Raw genomic sequence first — 15570 nt, forward strand, 5'->3', positions numbered from 1 at the left:
TAATTTAGAATCTAGATCCCACATTTTGATTCAAAGTGTCTCGCAAAGTGTTTAGGAGGTCCCCTACATTGCTACAACAACAGATACTGCCAAATGGTAGCTGGCTGTTTTCGTAGTGAGTGTCCCTACACAGAGCACTCAAAATCAATGCGAATATCATGTTTACTCCCAAGTCATTGGTGTTTTGCACAAAGACATCATTTCACAACACGGTAATATTTGTTTCTAAATAGTATGCACTAAATCTCTTCTTACTTTTCCTGTTATAGACCAACGACATGGAAAGTTTATAAGGCTGTCAGCCTGGTGAGCAGGCTAAACTGACCTCAATTTTCCTGCGCTAAATTTAGATGAGAATCCTGCTGTTTGTTACTATCCTGTGGCCCCGGCTGTGGAGGTCAAAGAGGAGTAGGAGGACATGAGACCATGGGGCAAGCTGTGCTTGGACATCCTGCTCATACTTTCTACCTTGGCAAACATGGAATGATGATATATCAAGTATTGGGAAGTTAAGCAGTACAAGGAACTGTGTTCCAAGCTCAGCTCAAATATACTTAGCAAACTGAGAGCATAAAAGATGTATACTTTGCACGATGAATCTTGACGGCAAACTGTGAGGAGCCAGGAAACTTTCTCCTTTGACATTCTGCTCAACGTTTGTTCTGTATTCATTGCAGTGAACTCTTTCACCTTTCTCTCTATAGGAGTTATAAATGGGCTACCCAGCCCTAGCCTCTTTCTCTTACTAATTTCTGGGATGTGGGTGTGCTGGCTGGGCCAACATTTATTGCCTGTCCCACTTGCCCTTGAGAAGGTGGTAGTGAGCTGCCTTCTTGAACTGCAGCAGTCCACCTGCTGTGGGTGGACCCACAATGCCATTGGCGAGGGAATTCCAGGATGTCGACCCAGTGACAGTGAAGGAACGCTGATATATTCCCAAGCCAAGACGGTGAGTGGCTTGGACAAGAACTTAAAGATGGTGATGTTCCCATGTATCTGCTGCCCTTGTCCTTCTAGATGCAAGTGGTCTTGGGTTTGGAAGGTGCTGTCTGAGGATCTTTGGTGAATTTCTGCAGTGCCTTTTGGAGATAGTACACACTGCTGTGACTGAGCATTGGTTCTAGACAGAGTGGATGTTTGTGGATGTGGTACTAATCAAGTGGCATCAAGTGGAAATCACTTTTTCCTGGATGGTGTCAAGCTTTTTGAGTGTTGTTGGAGCTGCACTCATCCAGGCGAGTGGGAAGTATTCCATTAGATGCCTGACTTGTGCCTTGCAGATGGTGTACAGGTTTTGGGGAGTCAGGAGGTGAGTTACTGCAATAATGGAGCCTCTGATCTGCTCTTGTAGCCACTGTGTTTATGTGGTGAGGCCAGCTGAGTTCCTGGTCAATGATAATCCCCATGATGATGATACTGAGGGATTCAGTGATGCAGTAATAACATCATTGAATGTCAAGGAATGGTGATTAGGTTTTCTGCTATTGGTAATGGTCATAGACCGGCATTTGTGTGAGCTGAATGTTACTTGCCACTTGTCAGCTGAAGGCTGGATATTGAATAGATCCTGTTGCATTTGAACATGGACTGCTTCAGTGTCTGAGAAGTCGTCAATGGTGCTAAACATGGTGCAAACATCCCACTTCTGACCTTATGATGGAGGAGTGGTCATTGATGAAGCAACTGAAGATGGTTGGGCCTCGAGGAACTACTGCAGGGTTAGCCTGGAACTGAGATGACTGACCTCCAACAACCACAACAATCTTCCTACACATCAGGTATGACTCCAGTGACCAGAGAGTTTGTCTCCTGGTGCACGTTGATTCCACTTTTGCAAGGGCACCTTGATGCCACACTCAGTCAAATGCAGCTCTTTTGTCAATGTTTGAACCAAGGCTGTCATGAAGTCAGGAGGTGAGTGGCCCTCATGGAACCCAGACTGGGCATCACTGAGCAGGTTATTGCTGAGCAGGTGCTGCTTGATAGCACTGCTGATGACACTATCGATAGCACCATTGCATCAATTTACTGATGATCAAGAGTAGACTGATGGGAATGGTAATTGGTTGGGTTGGATTTGTCCAGCTTTTTATAAACAGGACATACCTGGACAATTTTCCACATTGTTGGATAAAAGCCAGTGTTGTAGCTATACTGGAACAGGTTGGCTAAGGCAGAAGCTAGTTCTGGAGCACTAATCTTCAGTCCTATCACTGTAATGTTTTCAGGGTCTATAGACTTTGCAATATTCAGGGTCTCCAATCCTTTCTCGATATCACATGGAGTGAATCGAATTGACTGAAGACTGGTATCTGTGATGCTGGAGACCACTGAAGGACGTCAAGATGGATAATCTACTCAGCACTTCTGGCTGAAGATCACTGCAAATGCTTCAGCCTTATCCTTTGCACTGACGTGGGACTTTTCCATCATTGAGGATGGGAATATTTGTGGAGACTCCTCCTTCTCCAGTGAGTTGTTTAATTATCCACCACCATTCAAGACTAGATAGGACAGAACTGCAGAGATTAAATCTGATTGATTGGCTGTGGGATCATCTTAGCCCTGTCTATCACTTGCTGCTAATGTTGTTTGGCATGCAAGTAGTCCTGTTTGGTGGCTTCGCCAGGTTGGCACCTCATCTTCAGATATGCCTGGTACTGCTCCTGTTATCGTATCCTGCACTCTTGTCGCTAATAAAAAGGAACAGAGGTGAGAGCATATGGGGGACTGGCCTGATCCTTCACTTTCAAGTTTCAAGGCACCCCCACCTTGAAAGCATTTTTCACTAGCTAAATTTTGAGTGTGTGTGTGTGTGTTTATCGTGCAGTGGGATCACCTGTCATGTGACATGAACCCAAGTCTCTCTCTCTCTCTCCCTCTCTCTCTCCCCCCTCCCCCTCCCCCTCTCTCCTCTCCTCTGGCTTGCTAGCTCAGATCCTGAAGCAAATGTTAATTGTTTGGCCAAGGCTTGGTTTTGCTTTTGGGTTTATCTGTGCGTTGGCCTGGAGTCCCTCTGTTGTCCTAAATGAGGCTATGCCATTGCCTTTAACTCAAGTGGTATTCCCCAGGTTCAGTCAGACTGCTGGGGGTGTCCATTTCCATCGGAATACCCTGCAATCCCTGTGCTCCACTTGCCACCTTTTTCAATGAAAAAGCCAGTGCCTGTTTGAAATCCAGGCACTTTTGCAAGATTACATCATTAGTCCCACGCTCATCACCACTGAAATAACTCCTTAAAACCTACCTCGGTGATCAAGCCTTTCCTCACTAGTCCTCATAGTTTTCTCATATAAAAATGAAAACAAAAAGTGCTGGAGAAACTTAATAAGTCTGGAAGCATCTGTGGGGCAAGACAAACAGTGTTAATGCTTCAAGTCCGACATGACTCTTGTTTGGAAGTCAGTATCTTTTTACACTGTTTGGTGTCAAATTTTGTTTATTAACATTTTTTTGCGAGGCGTCTTCAGGATAGGTTCCAAAAGAGAGAAAGAATTGGATTCACAGCTCAACTTTCACAGCCTCGGGCCATTCTAAAATGATTTACAGTCTGTAAAAGTGTTTCTGAAGTTTGGCAATCGACGTTGGGTATGAATTGCAGTTCACGTAGAGCCAGGATCCATAAACAGCAACACAGTCATGACAGAATCACATGGCAGTGTCAATTGCTGGGCAACTATTGGTCAGCACACCTGAGAGAACTCTTCAGCGGTGACACGGGATCACTTATATTCATCTGGGAGAGCAGACCATCCTAATCTCATCTGATGGATGGAGTCCTTGAGTGTGTGGCAATGCCTCTGTGCTACATTGGAAGGCCAAGCTTGCTTTGAGTTCCCATCCCTGGAAAATAACCTTGAAGTCACAATGCACAGACCCAGAAGTGAGAAAACTCCCGACTGAGTCATGGTTCAGAAAGAGGGGGTTAGCAGTCTTTAACGATGCTGTCTAGACTCTGCTAAAAGTGACAAAGCTTAGGTGAGGATACTCTTTCAGCAGGAGCTAATTGCCCCTACAGGGCACTCAAATGAAATCGAAACTTCAAAGCAATTATCAACTTTACATCAAAGTATCATTTTGGGTGATGACACTGTGCCCCAGATCCAAGTGATCCCAGACAGTCTGAGCATGCTAGTGGGCAATGTGTGATTCCACAAAATGTGTGCAATGGTCTTGTACAATTTTAAGAGTTGGAGTCCCCAATGTGGATTTATTTTGATGGGTCCTTAGTTGGACGTTGCTAAACAATTTAATTGCTCCAAACCAGACATAGGCAGACTTTCTAGGGTGTGTACTTTCCTGGATACTGGCCTATGAGTTTTCTCACTCCATTTAGTTCCAGTGGGGCTATTTTGCTGCCTCAAGTCCACATTACAGCAGCAACTACAATGGCTTGCTAGCTCAGATCCTGAAGCAAATGTTAATTGTTTGGCCAAGGCTTGGTTTTGCTTTTGGGTTTATCTGTGAATTGGCCTGGAGTCCCTCTGTTGTCCCAAGTGAGGCTATGCCATTGCCTTTAACTCAAGTGGTATTCCCCAGGTTCAGTCAGACTGCTGAGGGTGTCCATTTCCATCGGAATACCCTGCAATCCCTGTGCTCCACTTGCCACCTTTTCCAATGAAAAAGCCAGTGCCTGTTTGAAATCCAGGTGCTTTTGAAAGATTACATCATTAATCCCACGCTCATCACCACTGAAATAACTCGAAAGAGGCTGGTTTCTCGTCACCAAGTCTCCCCTTCTTTACACAAGGAGAGTCCTTGACACTGATCCAGCTTTCTCAGAGCCAGCTGTCAGGGTCAACAGAATCTCTGACACTCCTGTATATCTCTGTCAGCTAGGGCTCCCTGATTGGACCAGATTGACAGCCCCATTCAGGGAATTCATATTCGATGAGGTCCACCTGTTTGACTTTATTCCAATCACTGCAAGTTCCAAATGTCTACCACTGTTTGTGTGCCCTCCCTGTAAAGTTATTTTTTTGTTTGAAGATCTCAGGGCCTCTCTTTGATAGTGTGGCCATACAACCAGGCTCCTCACAATTTGTCAACAGTCAAACAATAAAGGACACTGAGCCTGTTAATCAGTCAGGGTGGGTCCAGTGACTGAAACCTGCTGTTCAGAAATCAAATGTCTCTCTCCTACTTGCCCTCTTCTCTATCTAGCACTCCAGAAGGTGAACCACTCCTCTACACCCAGAACCAACCACTGGGAAACCGTTCTCTCTGCTTCTACACAGACACAGCACAGACAAAAATCTCATCTCTGTGCTGAGAGGAGAACTCGAATTTTAAAATTAAGGCTTTGTTTAACCTGGAGTCAATTTAGTTTAGTATGTTAGGGGAAACAAGAGTTGCTGCTTGTTAAAACATGGGCAGTGAAGCTTTGAAATGCCTCAAGTTTATAGATGATAGGATGCAAGACTAGCTAGAAACATGTTGGGGTAGCACAGTGTGGAGGGAGAGAATGCACTAACAAAGGTCCAAGTGGCAGTTGAGCTGAGTTGTGGTAAAGTCTGTGAATGTTACAAAGATGGAGGTGGGTGATCTTTATTGGTGACATAACTGTGAGCAATGTAGGAATTTCTAAGTTGTTCTGGATCATTCTGTGCTCCTGTCTCTTGTGCTCTCAAGCATCGGTCTCAAACAGAGGAAATTGATATTTTGAACATTTGAATGAATCACCTAGCAATGAAGGCTTTTGCTCAAAAGACATTGGAGGGCTGCTGTGTGCAGAAGCATGGAACCCTGGCATGAGGAAATTTTGCAAACATTCAGAGTCACACTGTTAGGAGAGGTGGCCCAATTCCAAAATGACTCTCAAACCTGACAGCCTTTCTCAAACTTAATTTATCAGACTTTTAAAATCATTTTTTAAAAAATTGTTCAACATCTTAAATGTATCTTCACACTTTTTAATGTTTCTTCCAACGTTTACAATGTTGAAGTATAAATGACTGACACAATTAATTAGACTTATTAGATATTTAAACATACATTATTTTAATATGCTTCATGTGCCTTTTGAAATGTTACAATGCATGTCTTCTTATGTGATTCTGATCATTTTTTAAAACTATGAATCTGCTTGGATAGCTTCCACAGCAGCTTACTTTTGACAAATGGTGTTGAGGTAACTTTTACCCACTACACCATGTAAGCCATACTTGACATCCACACTAGAGGATGCTGTAGTGCCATGCTGAGGCCAACACTTGTGCCAGGAATTGCCAGGAAATTGAACTTTTCTCCAGACAGTTTTCCTACCACAGAACCCTCTGCAAGTCTCCATAAAAATCAAAGACATCAGATGGTTCTGATGAAATCAAGTAGAATAGTTACTCAACAAAAGTCAGACTATTAAATACGTTGATTAACACCTCAGCAACTATTAAACGACAACTGTAATTAAATCACACACTCCCACTTACACCACCGTCACCATTAGACTTGTTCCCCATTCTAATCCCACCCCACCCAACAAACCCCCTGAATTCCAGACCCAAACCCCCAAACCTGCCATGCAAAACCTCACAAGTGATCTGGGACCACAATTCTTCTCAATCCTCTGGGTATCAGCCTAATCTTCTCAAATCCTCAAATCCACTAGGGACCCAGGACTAATCCTCTTGAATTCTCTGAGACACCATGCTAATCCTCTCTAATACTCCGGGAGCCCTGGCTAATCTTCTTGAATCCACTGAGACCTGAGCCTAATTCCCCCGAAAATCTGGCTCATTGTTTTTTCAAGATGGATAATCTGTAGGCCACTTTAAACCCACTCTGTGTTCTGAGGGCTTCAGCCTTCTAAAATATATATCAGAGTTGGAAGGAGGTACTGAAGACGTGATTACTAAAATAGGTAGAAAAATTAGTTGTAAGGAGAACATTGGAGGCTATGAAAAGGATATAGGATTGATTAAGTGAGTAGGCAGAGATCTGGCTCGTGGAGTTTAAAGCATGGAAATGTGAAAGGGTCAATTTTGGCACTAAGAATAAAAAGCAAGGATATTATCCAAATGGTGAGAGATTTCAGAGTTGCCAAGGAATTGGTGTATCCTGGTGCAAGAATCACAAACATTTATTCTGCAGGTCCAGCAAGTAATTAGGAAAGCTAGCAGAATGTTATTATTTATTACGAGGTTAATTGGATGCAAAAATTGGGAATATACGTGTCAGTTTTCCAGGGCACTGGTGAGATCACATCTAAGCACAGATCTCATTGTTTAAGAGAAGATATGAATGTGTTTGAAGCAGCTCAGAGAAGGTTAATACACCTATACCTGGAAAAATGGGGTTGTCTTCTAAGAAATGATTGTGTATGGATAACTTGGCTCTACTGGAGTTTTCAAAAAGAAGAGGCATCTTAATAGAAGTACAAAATCCTGAGACGTTTTGACAGAGTTGATGTGGAAAGGATCTTGCCTCTTGCTGGAGAATCTAGAACTAGGGTTCACCATGTAAAAATAAGGGGCTACCTATTTAAGGCAGAAATGAGAATTTCTTTTTCCTGAGTAACACGAATCTTTGGCAATCTATTCCTCAAAAGATAGTGGAGGTGGAGTTTTTGAATGGATTTAAGGCACCAGTGAATAAATTGGCTAAGGAAAGGTTTTAAAGGTTAGTGGAGGTAAGTGGAAATGTGGAGTTCAGATTACAGTCAGATAAGTCATGATCTTATTATTACATGGTTGAGCAAACTTGAGAGACTACTGATGTCCTTAAATTGTATGTTCGTATGACTAACCTCTTTTCAACTCATCTGCTGCAGAAATCCTTAAACTTTGAAGAGACCTTACTTATCTCTAGATTTGAATATTTCAATACTCTATTGGGTGACCTCGCATTTTCATCTTGTACAAACTCAAGCTGTTCCAAAACTCTGCTGCCCATATATTGTCCTATTCAGTTAGGAGGAAGTGAGAACTGCAGATGCTGGAGATCAGATTCAAGAGTGTGGTGCTAGAAAAGTACAACAGGTCAGGCAGCATCTAAGGAGCAGGAGAATCGATGATATGGGCATAAACCTTTCATCAGGAATGATTATGTGGCCGCCTCATTCCCGATGAAGGGCTGATGCCCAAAAAGTCAGTTCGCCCGCTCTTCGGTTGCTGCCTGACTTGCTGTGCTTTTCTAGCGCCACCCTCTCAACATTGTCCTATTCACTTGTTAACCTTAGGTTGGCTCACAGTCCAGCAACACCTCAACTTGAAAATGACCATCTTTTGTCACATCCATCCCTGGGTGTTGCTCTTCCTGATTCCTGAACCTTTCCTTAGCACTACAATAAAGGTTCTCAATAAACTGGATCAGGAAACATTCCAGTAGGAACTGTGCAGACTTTGTTCCCCTGTAATGGCTGGATAGGATTTTGTTGCAGAAAACTCTCGAGACTCGGACCTTGCGAACTGATTAGTTTATTACACGATATATCATGGGGAATTCATCGTCCTAACTGACTCAGTGTTATTCCAAAGTACATCAGGATAGTACAGGATTACATAGAGAAAACAGATGGGAGCTGCTCGTTAATTACACAGTTTGGAATGCTTACAAGTTGGTACTAAATTAGAGGTTAGTCATTAAGTTCAAAATTAAAACACTATTATGCATTCCACAAGTGGACAGAACAAATGGTATCACCACCTGTGCTAGTTACACAGATTGCTAACAATAAGCAGAGATATCCCTAATTAACTGAATGACCATAAAGTGGCAATATCTCATGAAGGAAGTGGGACTAATTTGCAAGTCTATGTCAGCTTACTACAGCCTGCGCTGATCATTCAGCAAAGGGAGGAAACTCTATCTTGGCACCTTAGGAAGATAAAGCCTACCGTTCACATTACCTCATAATAAGGAATGTACAGCCAGCAAAGTTCTGGCCAGGGACACAAAATGGTTTCTCATTCGGATTAGGAAAATGGCTTCCAGGCAAAAAATATTAACTCTTCCCCAACAGATTTATCCTAGGATTCTCTGGGAAGCCTGGGAGATTGCCGAGCCTTTGGCTCTGATCTTTATGTCATCGTTGTCTACAGGAATAGTGCCAAAAGACTGGAGGATAGCAAATGTTGTTCCCTTGTTCAAGAAGAGGAGTAGAGACAACCCTGGAAATTATAGACCAGTGAACCTTACTTCGGTTGTGAATAAAATGTTGGAAAAGTTTATAAGAGATAGGACTTATAATCATCGAGAGAGGAATAAGTTGATTAGGGATAATCAACATGGTTTTGTGAAGGGTAGGTTGTACCTCACAAACCTTATTGAGTTCTTTGAGGTGGTAACCAAACAGGTGGTTGAGGGTAAAGCAGTTGATATGGTGTATATAGATTTCAGTAAGGTGTTTGATAAGGTCCCCACGGTAGGCTATTGCACAAAATACAGAGGCATGGGATTCAGAGGGATTTAGCGGTTTGGATCAGAAATTGGCTAAGTGAAAGAAGACAGAGGGTGGTGGTTGATGGGAAGTGTTCAGTTACTAGTGGTGTACTGCAAAGACCTGTTTTGGAGCCACTGCTGTTTGCCATTTTTATAAATGACATAGATAAGGGCATACTAGGATGGATTAGTTAAATTTGCGGATAACACTAAGGTCGATGGAGTTGTTGCAAGTTACAGAGGAACATAGATAAGCTACAGAGCTGGGCTGAGAGGTGGCGAATGGAGTTTAATGTGGAAAAGCGTGAGGTGATTCACTTTGGAAGGTCCAACCGGAATACAGAGTACTGAGCAAAAAGTAAGATTCTTGATAGTCTCGATGAGCAGAGAGATCTCGGTATCCATGTACATAGATCCTTGAAAGTTGTGACTCAGGATGATAGGGTGTTAAGAAGGCATACAGTATGTTAACTTTTATTGATAGAGGGATTGAGTTTCGGAGCCATGAGGTCATGTTGTAGCTGTACAAAACTCCGGTGCAGGCGCACTTGCAGTATTGCCTACAGTTCTGGTCGCTGCATTATAGGAAAGATATGGAAGCTTTGGAAAGGTTTCAGAGGAGATTTACTAGGATGTTGCCTGGTATGGAGGGAAGGTCTTATGAGGAAAGGCTGAGTGACTTGAGGCTGTTTTCATTAGAGAGAAGAAGGTTGAGAGGTGACTTAATTGAGACATATAAGATAGGGTGGACAGTGAAAGCCTTTTTCCTCAGATGGTGATAGCTAGCATGAGGGGGCATAGCTTTAAATTGAGGGGTGATAAATATAGAACAGACGTCAGAAGTAGTTTCTTTACTCAGAGAGTAGTATGGGCGTGGAACACACTGCCTGCAACAGTAGTAGACTCACCAACTTTAAGGGCATTTAAATGGTCATTGGATAAACATATGGATGAAAATGGAATAGTGTAGGATAGATAGGCTTCAGATTGGTTCCACAGGTCAGCACAGCATCAAGCACTATACTGTTCTATGTAAGCGTTGTGTGCAATTTTTTAAGGAAACACACATTGGGAAAAACTGATGCCCCACAACAATAAGATTTTAAAATGCACATTGCTTATCGTCCACTGAGATTCCTACCTTCTTGTTCATCCTTGAGTTTAATTGCTTCACCTTTGGCAATTTGGTTTCAGCTTGCAAAGCCTGAAATTCTGGAATCTATCTTCATCTGGACTTATGGTCTTTGCTTCTTGAATGCTCTGCTCCTTTAAAGCACTCCCTCAACCTTACCTTTCTCATCAAGGTCTTCCTCATCTTAAAATATCCTGTGATGAGGTTCAATATCAAATTTTGCATGATAACACACCAGTCCGCTAAAATAAAGATACAATATCAATTCAAGTTAAAAAGATAGAGCACTCCTGGTAATGAGGAAATGGTTCAACCCATTGTTTCTGCCAGATAAAAACAGTGCCATCCACTTAACTGCAGGGCTTTTGATCTGTAGCCCTATAGTTGTTGGTACATCAAGTAAATACTTAAGCATTGTTTGAACTTGCAAAGAAATTTGATTCAGTTTAATGGGGGTAGGGGGAGGTGTTGTGGAAGAATCACTCAATGCTCTATTTAAAAAATTACCAGGAGACGCAGAAAACCCTTCATGAAATTAAACTTTAATCTTGCAAAATAAAAGTTGTGGGAGCCAGCAAAATGTCTTCCGGACTCCCCACAATTGTTCCCCTGCAATTTATACAGTTATTCTTCCCACACTTATCTGATGGCATTAGTATACCCAATCATGCTGGCTTGCTTTGCCTTTCTAACCTAATAATCGCCTGCTACACTAGTTCTCTCGATCACATTTAACCTATCGCATTACAGCACCGTCATCTTCAGCATTAGCTCATCTCCCAGTGATTTAACTAACCTATCACAATGCACTATCATTATCTGTTACTGGAGTCCTGTAACATAATCCCGGGCATACATTGCAACACTAAGTCAACTACATAACTTCCACAGTTAACTACATAACTTTCTTAGAGGTTATGGCCTGGTGGTATTATCTGTTAAGCCAGAGACCAAGGTAATGTGTTGAGGTTCTGGGTTTGAATCCCACCATTGCAGATGGTGGAATTTGAATTCAATAAAAAGTATGGAATTAAGAGTCTAATGATTACCATGAATGCATTGCTGATTGCCAGGGAAAGATCCATTTGATTCACTAACTTCCTTTAGGGAAGGAAACTGCCATCCTTACCTGGTCTGGCCTACATCTGAGTCCAGACTCACAGCAATGTGGTGGACTCTGAACTGCCCTCTAGGCAATTAGGGATGGGCACTAAATGCTGGCCGAGTCAGCAAAGCCCTCCTGCTGTAAATGAATTACAGAAAAAAAAATTCAGAATTGCACCTCCCTTTGGCTGAACAAAAGCATCTCAGCAATTCTTCTCTCAATCTGCCATCAATTAATTTAAATCTGTGCTCCTTACTTATTGATCTACCAGTTTAAGCCCTTACATCCATTCTATCAAGGGCTTGATCATTTTATGCAGCTCAAATAAATCTCCTCTCAGGTGAGTCTATTTCAGAGGAAGCAAGCCCAGGTTCAGAGACGAGTTGACAAAATGAGGCCACGGGTTTTGCAGATGAGTGGAATCCATTACCTTTGAAGAGACTTGTCCACTGGAAGGTTGGGGGTAAGAACTAATGTTGGTTCTGACCCTCATGTGCCTGTGAGACCTGACCCCGCCCCTGGAAATCTTCCCAGTATTCAAGACACAGCCACTAAGGCCCCAGTGAAGAGAGGCTGAAGCTGCAAACTCCATTAAAAGAGGTTGAAGCATTGGGAATCCAGCAGCTCCATTAAGGCATTCCTCAATAGAGTTTGAAGTAACTCCACAGAGGCTGGGATCCCATCGCCATGTCACCCTTTATTTACCCATGGAGAATTCTGATTCAGCTCCCTCAGAACCAGCTCTCAGAGTGAGCAGAACCCCTGACACTCCTGTTGTGAGTGGACGGCACGGCGGCACAGTGATTAGCACTGCTGCCTCACAGCGCCAGAGACCCAGGTTCAATCCCCCCCCTCAGGCAACTGCCTGTGTGGAGTTTGCACATTCTTTGCGAGAGTTTCCTCTGGGTGTTTCAGTTTCCTCCCACAGTCCAAAAATGTGTAGGTTAGGTGAATTGGCCATGCTAAATTGTCTGTAGTGTTAGGTGAAGGGGTAACTGTAGGGGAATGGGTCTGGGTGGTTTGCGGGTTGGTCTGGACTTATTGGTCCGAAGGGCCTGTTTCCACACTGTAAGTAATCTAATCCTGTTTTTTTTTTCCTTTTCTTTAAACAGGATGCCTGAGACTCCTGTTTTTTTTTTCCCCACTTTTCTTACACTACTGCCTGACAGCAGTAGCGCTTATTTTTCCCCAGCACCCATGTCATGTGTGTGCAGTTGTCTGACACAGTGAAAAACAACAAGTGTGTAAATCTTTACTTATATTCCACCACCAGGAAGAAAGGAAACACCCGAGTGGCCAGTTACAAGCAGTATCATTTTCAATGGGCAATGTTGTGCGATCAAACAGTGAAGGGGAAGGCAGGGATTAAATCAAAATAGAGTTGGAAGGGGAAATAATACACTTCACTTACATTCCTGTTGATTGTTTTTCTCTTTCTTTTCGGTGCAGGTGGGGCCCAGGTAGCAGCAGTGGTAGCAGTCCCCCTGCAGTAGCAGTGCTGGGGTGCAGGCGAGCTCCAGGCTCCAGTAGTCGGAGCAGGCCCAGGTAGTAACAGCAGCAGCAGTGGTGGTGCTGCCTGTGCAGCTGAGCACAGCTTCAAATTAACAGAAGTAACAGAAAGAAGAGCCAGAAAACAAACAATCACAATAACCAATAAAGAAAAGAAAACAAAAATTCAAAATAAATTCATCCTCAGTCGGAACACACCAACAGGCAGTAAATAAGATACAATAACTGGGTGGTTCCAGGTTGTTCAGGAGTTCCTCTCCTTTTCTCTATACAGAAAAGTGGTGAGTCCTTCACACACACTGATCCAGCTTCCTCGGAGCCAGCTCTCAGAGTGAACAAAGCCCCAACGCTCATGTTCTTTTTCTTTTCTTTTTAGAGTCCTGGACACTGATCCAACTCCCTCAGAGCGAGCTCTCAGAGTGTCAGGATGTTGAACACCCTTTTTTTAAATTTTCCCTCCACACTACCACCTGACAGCGGAAGTGCTTATTTTTCCCCAGCACCCATGTCGTGCGTGTGCAGGTGTCGAACACAGCGAAAAAATAACAAGTGCGTAAATCTTTATTTATATTCCACCACAAGGAAGAAAGGAAACGTCCGAGTGGCCAGTGATAAGCAGTGGACTTTTCAAAGAGCAATGTCGCGTGATCAAACAGTGAAGGGGAGGGCAGGGATTAAATCAAAATAGAGTTGGAAGGGGAAATAATACACTCCACTTTCACTGCTGTTTTTTTTCTTTATTTTTCTTTTTTTTTGCTGTGTGATCAAATCTCCTGGTTTTTTTTTCCGCTAACCCCCACGCTACCGCCTAACTGCGGTAGTGCTTATATTTTTCCCCAGCACCTATGGTGTGTGTGTGCAGGTGTGAGACACAGTGAGAGACACAAGGTGCAAGAATCTTTATTCAATTCCACTATCAGGAAGATAGGAAAATACCCGCGTGGCCAGTGACAAGCATTGCCCTTGACAAAAGGGCAATGCTGTGTGATCAAACAGTGAAGGGAAGGCAGGGATTAAATCAAAATAGAGTTGGAAGAGGAAATAATACACTCCACTTACACTGCTGTTTATTTTTTCCTTCTTTTTTTAAATTAACCCCCACATTACCGCCTAACCGCGGTAGTGCTTATTTTTTCCCCAGCACCCATGGTGTGTGTGTGTGTGCAGGCGTGAGACACAATGAAAGACACAAGGTGCACAAATCTTTATTCAGTTTCCACCACCAGGAAGACAAGAAAACACCCGAGTGGCCAGTGACAAGCACTGTCCTTCTCATCACAGGGCAATGCTGTGTGATCAAACAGTGAAGGAGAGGGTAGGGACTAAATCAAAATAGAGTTGGAAGGGAAAATAATACACTCCACTTACACTGCTGTTTTTCTTTGCGTCGCTCTGGTTTTTTTTTTATATATTAACCCCCACACTACCACCTAAGTGCGGTAGTGCTTATTTTTTCCCCAGCACCCATGGTGTATGTGTGCAGGTGTGAGACACAGTGAAAGACACAAAGTGCACCAATCTTTATTCAAATTCCACCACCAGGAAGATAGGAAAACACCCGGGTGGCCAGTGACAAACACTGCCCTTCACATCAAAGGGCAATGCTGTGTGATCAAAACAGTGAAGGTAGGGAGGGTAGGACTAAATCAAAATAGAGTTGGAGGGAGAAATGATGCACTCCACTTACACTGCTGTACATATCTGTCAGCCAAGGTTCCCTGATTGGACCAGATTAACAGCCCCAATTAGGGAACTTTTATTCTATGAGGCCCACTTGGCTGACCTCGTTACAATCACTACAGAGCTCAGAGTACAAAAACAAGTTATTGTCGTGAACATGTCTAAAAGGACTAATAATGCTTCAACTACAGTATTTTAACCAATCTTGGATATTCACATTAGGAAGATTGTGGAGGCACGAGAGAGAGTTCAAATATAATTTACTGGAAGGCTTCCAGGGATGATAGCCGTCAGATATGTTTGCACATTAGTGATGAGGAGTTTGAAAGGAGATTGGATGGAAGGATTCAATATCTTGAGGGGTCCAGACAAATCAATTAGGCAACTTTTTCTCTTTAGGGCTGAGAAGCAAGTGGATATCAGTTTAAGGTGATTGACAAAAAAAATGAGGAAAATGGTTTTCATGTAACATGTGATTAAGGATTGGAATGTTCCAACTGAGAAACTGGAGGGGATAGAGTCAATCAGACTTTTGAAGGCAAATTTGGTAATTATATGATGAACATTTACAGGGCTGACGAGAGTAGTAGGGGTGAGGGACGAATTGAGTTCTTGCAGAGACCCCAGCAGAATGTGTCAGGCTGACTGACCCCTCCCCGCGCTGTAATCAAGTCTATCATTTTTACAATGCTCCGAAGGAAACAGCACTTTGAGAGTTGTTATAACCTGAAATGCCAAACAAAAGATGATGAATGTAATTTATTTG

General features: G+C 43.0%; 1 protein-coding gene across 1 annotated transcript in view; it reads right to left on the bottom strand.

Moving 5' to 3' along the window:
• LOC122553852 (intelectin-1-like) overlaps window positions 1-13264 on the bottom strand; it is a 35506-nt gene extending 22242 nt beyond the window's left edge. Inside the window, exon 1 of the mRNA XM_043698265.1 lies at window positions 13027-13264. The gene's annotated coding sequence lies outside the window, so the exon portion shown is untranslated. The remainder of the gene's footprint in view (window positions 1-13026) is intronic.
• Between the last annotated feature and the right edge of the window lie 2306 nt (window positions 13265-15570).

Source organism: Chiloscyllium plagiosum, chromosome 10, assembly GCF_004010195.1.
Source record: "Chiloscyllium plagiosum isolate BGI_BamShark_2017 chromosome 10, ASM401019v2, whole genome shotgun sequence".
In the NCBI taxonomy this organism is placed as follows: domain Eukaryota; kingdom Metazoa; phylum Chordata; class Chondrichthyes; order Orectolobiformes; family Hemiscylliidae; genus Chiloscyllium; species Chiloscyllium plagiosum.